At 41.9% G+C, this 5,000-nt stretch overlaps 3 non-coding genes across 3 annotated transcripts in view; all 3 read right to left on the reverse strand.

The window, feature by feature from the left end:
• Positions 1-629, reverse strand: part of LOC149092860 (large subunit ribosomal RNA) — a 4,168-nt gene extending 3,539 nt beyond the window's left edge. The window contains exon 1 of the ribosomal RNA XR_016200565.1: positions 1-629. This exon is cut by the window's left edge and continues 3,539 nt beyond it. This is a non-coding gene — a ribosomal RNA (large subunit ribosomal RNA).
• Positions 630-1,105: 476 nt separating this feature from the next.
• LOC149092861 (5.8S ribosomal RNA) lies at positions 1,106-1,260 on the reverse strand. Its single transcript, XR_016200639.1, has one exon. It is a non-coding gene; the product is annotated as a 5.8S ribosomal RNA (ribosomal RNA).
• A 488-nt stretch (positions 1,261-1,748) lies between these two features.
• LOC149092862 (small subunit ribosomal RNA) lies at positions 1,749-3,918 on the reverse strand. Its single transcript, XR_016200536.1, has one exon. It is a non-coding gene; the product is annotated as a small subunit ribosomal RNA (ribosomal RNA).
• Positions 3,919-5,000: the final 1,082 nt, after the last annotated feature.

Below are 5,000 nucleotides of genomic sequence, written 5' to 3' on the forward strand. Positions count from 1 at the left end.
TGCACTCCTCATGCACATATTGCACTCCTCCTATCAATACCAAGATCCAAGGGCAGGCTAAAAGTTACCCCTTAACCTACTGATCTTGGAACGCTGTAAAGCATTCTTAGCACTGAATAGAAAAAGGCAACAATACACAAGAGAAGCTGAGTTCTCCTCTCAGCTACACTTCGTGGTTCTATCCGTTTCTCTACAAGCGGTTTCACGTCCTTTTGAACTCTCTCTTCAAAGTACTTTGCAACTTTCCCTCACGGTACTTGTTTGCTATCGATATTACCATCGTATTTAGTCTTAGGAGGAGTTTACCTCCTAATTTGGATTGCACTCTCAAGCAATCTGACTCTATCCGCGACTAAAGCCAGTAATCGATATTCCATTAACCAAGATCTGCCACCGGCCTAGAACCGTCTCTGGGAAGAGGGCCCTTGTCAGAGGGACTTGCAGATTTAGTTGAAATAATCGTGACTCTAGCCATTACGCAGCACCGCTTTCCACCTTTCAATGGAAAACCTTTGCGCCGGACTCATCCCTTTTCACTCGCCGTTACTCAGGGAATCTCATTTGATTTCTTTTCCTCCGCTGAATTATATGCTTAAATTCGGCGGGTAACCTCACCTGATCTGAGATCAAAAATATTGATTAAGTTGATTAATGTTTATTTGTGTTGTTTGCAAGCAAGCAACGTAAATCTACTTTAATGTTTGCACAAATTTTGCCTTTGCATTACTTCTTAGGTCTGCTTTAACAGCATGAAATAGCTACTATTTGTACGATTTATACAAGTGCAAGAAGATTCATCAGTTAACAGGTTAGTTGATCACCATAGTTATCTGCAATACGACTTTAGCGTCGTCAGATAGGCGACTAACCTTAGAATCTCATGCTAGTATCTATTCATATATACTGCTTGCAGAGATGAAATATGCATTGTACACAAAATTTATCATGTGAAACAAGTAGATTTGAGATTCTCCTTACTAAATTGCAACGAATTGCAATTAAGAAAAGGAATAAAACATCAAGATTCATGCATATAAATATACAATCCTCTCAAAACAATGCATATATGGTAGTATGCAAGTGTTTTGTTGATTATTTTACATCTCAACTCTCAGACAGATGTGACCTCGGAAAAGACCCGAAAGCCGCAATGTGCGTTGGAAGCTCAAGTGCTCGGCGTGTCCTGCAATTCGCACCGATTATCGTAGCTAGCTACGTTCTTCATCGATTGGTAATTCGAGTGATCCACCGCTTGAAGATGTATCTTTGCCACCGTGGGACTTTTAATAAGTATCCTAAATCTGCATTGAGAGGGTTTGAAAACAATTGTATGCAGTTTATAAAAACCATAGTTGTCTTTACTTAGTTAGGCGAAGAAGTGTAAAACTTCCTTCTTTAAACCTTGCCGTCAGCATAAGCTGAAGACTTGAACAGGTACCAAGTATGTAGCAAGACAGGCTTTTCATTATAAACTACAATTGTTTTGCAAAAAGAAATTATGGCTATCGTTAGATAACCCTCACTCTTTGTTGCATTGGATAATGAAAGATGGATGTATGAATGAACGAATGTAATGCAAGTTAGAATCATGTTGCAATGGCTAAATGTTTGCATTAAACATTCACAATTGCGACTCTAATGCAAATACAATTCAATTGCATTCACCATATTAGCATCTACAATATCACTATGCAGAGTGTTTGATTGTTTGAAGGTTGTATTTCTCTTATAATAAGAGGGTAATACGTTAATGATCCTTCCGCAGGTTCACCTACGGAAACCTTGTTACGACTTTTACTTCCTCTAAATGATCAAGTTTGAACATCTTTCCAGCACAATCCGACCACTAGTTTCCCAATGGTCTGGATTGACCAGTCCGAAGTCCTCACTAAATCATTCAATCGGTAGTAGCGACGGGCGGTGTGTACAAAGGGCAGGGACGTAATCAACGCAAGCTAATGACTCACGCTTACTGGGAATTCCTCGTTCATGGGCAATAATTACAATGCCCAATCCCCATCACGAAATGGGTTCAAGCGGTTACCCACTCCTTTCGGAGCAGGAAACAGTATGCACGATGACCACTTCAGTGTAGCACGCGTGCGGCCCCGGACATCTAAGGGCATCACAGACCTGTTATTGCTCTGTTTCGTGCGGCTGCGAGCGCCGCTTGTCCCTCTAAGAAGTCCTTACAGTGCTACAGCATCCTTACCCTAGCCAATTCTGTAGGCTAATAGCAGCAGAGCCCTCAACAGCCGAAACCATCAAGAGATACTACCACCCACAGGTTGACTAAGGGGGAGTACTGCAGTGTAAACTGCAAGTCTATTTAGTAGGCTAGAGTCTCGTTCGTTATCGGAATTAACCAGACAAATCACTCCACCAACTAAGAACGGCCATGCACCACCACCCACTGAATCAAGAAAGAGCTCTCAATCTGTCAATCCTCTCAGTGTCCGGGCCGGGTGAGTTTTCCCGTGTTGAGTCAAATTAAGCCGCAAGCTCCACTCCTGGTGGTGCCCTTCCGTCAATTCCTTTAAGTTTCAGCTTTGCAACCATACTTCCCCCGGAACCCAAAAACTTTGGTTTCCCGGAAGCTTCCATTCGAGTCATGAAATTAGTTACTCAGAATGATCGCTGGTTGGCATCGTTTATGGTTAGAACTAGGGCGGTATCTGATCGCCTTCGAACCTCTAACTTTCGTTCTTGATTAATGAAAACATTCTTGGCAAATGCTTTCGCTGTAGTTTGTCTTGCGACGGTCCAAGAATTTCACCTCTAGCGCCGCAATACAAATGCCCCCGTCTGTCCCTCTTAATCATTACCTTGGATTCTTAAGACCAACAAAATAGAACCAAGGTCCTATTCCATTATTCCATGCAAGATCATTCAAGTTAAGGTAGTGGTACGCATCATATAGATGGTTGACCATACCGTTTTTAGGCACCTCTTTCGAGGTTTTGGACGCCTGCTTTGAGCACTCTGATTTTTTCAAGGTAAAAGTCTCGATCGCTTGAATCAACACTCGGTAAAGAGCATTGATAGCAAATATCGAGCAATTTTCTGTCTAAACACTATGAATGTAACCACCAGGAAAGAGGAATGAAGGTTCAAGCTAGCATCCGTAGACACAAGCAAGAAACCTAACATCACCATCTAACCCTTTAATCAGTGGACCCCATAGGTTCGACTGAAATCCAACTACGAGCTTTTTAACCGCAGCAACTTTAATATACGCTATTGGAGCTGGAATTACCGCGGCTGCTGGCACCAGACTTGCCCTCCAATAGATCCTCGTTAAAGGATTTAAATTGTACTCATTCCAATTACGGGGCCTCAATAGAGTCCCGTATTGTTATTTTTCGTCACTACATCCCCGTACTGGGATTGTGTAATTTGCGCGCCTGCTGCCTTCCTTAGATGTGGTAGCCGTTTCTCAGGCTCCCTCTCCGGAATCGAACCCTAATTCCCCGTTACCCGTTACAACCATGGTAGGCGCATAACCTACCATCGACAGTTGATAAGGCAGTTGCTTGAGGGATACATCGTCGGCTCAGAGGCCATACGATTTGCTCAGTTATTCAGAGTCATCACAAGAAATGCAACCGAAGTTGCTAAGATCCCCACTGCTAGTCCTTAGACAGCGACCGAAATCACTGAACAGGGTTCTAGGTGAATAAGAATCATTGGTCTTGTACTAATAAATGCGATCCTTCCGTCAGCAAGCTGAGGTTGGAACACTTGTTCATGTATTAGCTCTAGAATTACCACAGTTATCCATGTAAAAAAGAATATCCGAGGAACCGTAACTGATTTAATGAGCCATTCGCGGTTTCACTTTATAAACAGTATGTACTTAGACATGCATGGCTTAATCTTTGAGACAAGCATATGACTACTGGCAGGATCAACCAGGTAACTTGATGTTTTAGCAAAGTAAAATGCTAAACAAGTTGTTTTGCAGCTATAAATACGATATCCTCAGATAACAACCAGCAAGTGGATGCTAACTTTAATGAGGTATCGAGATTTATGTCGTGCATTAAGATGATTCCGCAGAAATCTCTTTAGAATCCATCTTCTTCCACTAGAATATGCAAGCATATCTAGCAGGAGTAACCATTGCTGGGTACGTTTGCAAGTCAACTAAACAGCATAGTATTATAACCGCTTGATACCAATTTCTTGGATCAATTTGCGGTCTGCTTTGCACAAGCAGAGCTCAATACTAATACTGCTCACTCTGTTGAGTGACTAGTTTGAACATATATGCAAGATATGAAGTCTGATAGCATTAAAGCCCAACTCTCATAGATATTGTCAGTCGTACCAAGGAAGACCTTAGGTCTTGCAGGTACTCTACCTTTGTATAATAGTGTGTGGTGATAAGATGATTGACGATCCAAACCCATTCAGGCCCGTCTCTTCAACCACCAAACATCAACAGAATAACAGGAATAGATGCGTGAACAGCTACAGTCTGGACCATACCACTGCTTGATGCATTGACTTATCCATAACCGTAGACAATCACTTACCTCCCCATCAACTACTGATGGTTGCTTCTCTCAATTCAGCAACTACACTCACCACATATAACACAATAAATCTGGTTGTGATCTAAAACCTCTTTTTCTGAAAATTAGACTAAGTCCGTGTCTATTTTTGACACCCAATAACTTTTGAACCATAAGGTCAATCGCGATCATGTTTTTCGGGGTAATATCCCAGTAGTGCCGACTATCGCATGCGCTTATTAATGACCTAAATTACTAAACGCAAGTGGCCTAAAATCGCGCCAATTCGAACATTCTCATTGCTTTTATGGGCTCAACCATTAAAGGCGATTTCCTCTGGTACCAACAGCACGAACTCGATCAAAATTACGCAATCATTAGTTGACCTAATGCTGATAATGTCCAAAAGATTTGGTACCGTGAATCGACCTCGTTCTTCCGTTATAATGAGTCATCATCGAAAATCCAGGGGTATGCAAAAAA

Source organism: Tetranychus urticae, unplaced genomic scaffold (genome assembly GCF_039701765.1).
Source record: "Tetranychus urticae isolate SD_2017Ah unplaced genomic scaffold, NJAU_TeUrti_SD_1.0 Scaffold_5, whole genome shotgun sequence".
Taxonomy (NCBI): domain Eukaryota; kingdom Metazoa; phylum Arthropoda; class Arachnida; order Trombidiformes; family Tetranychidae; genus Tetranychus; species Tetranychus urticae.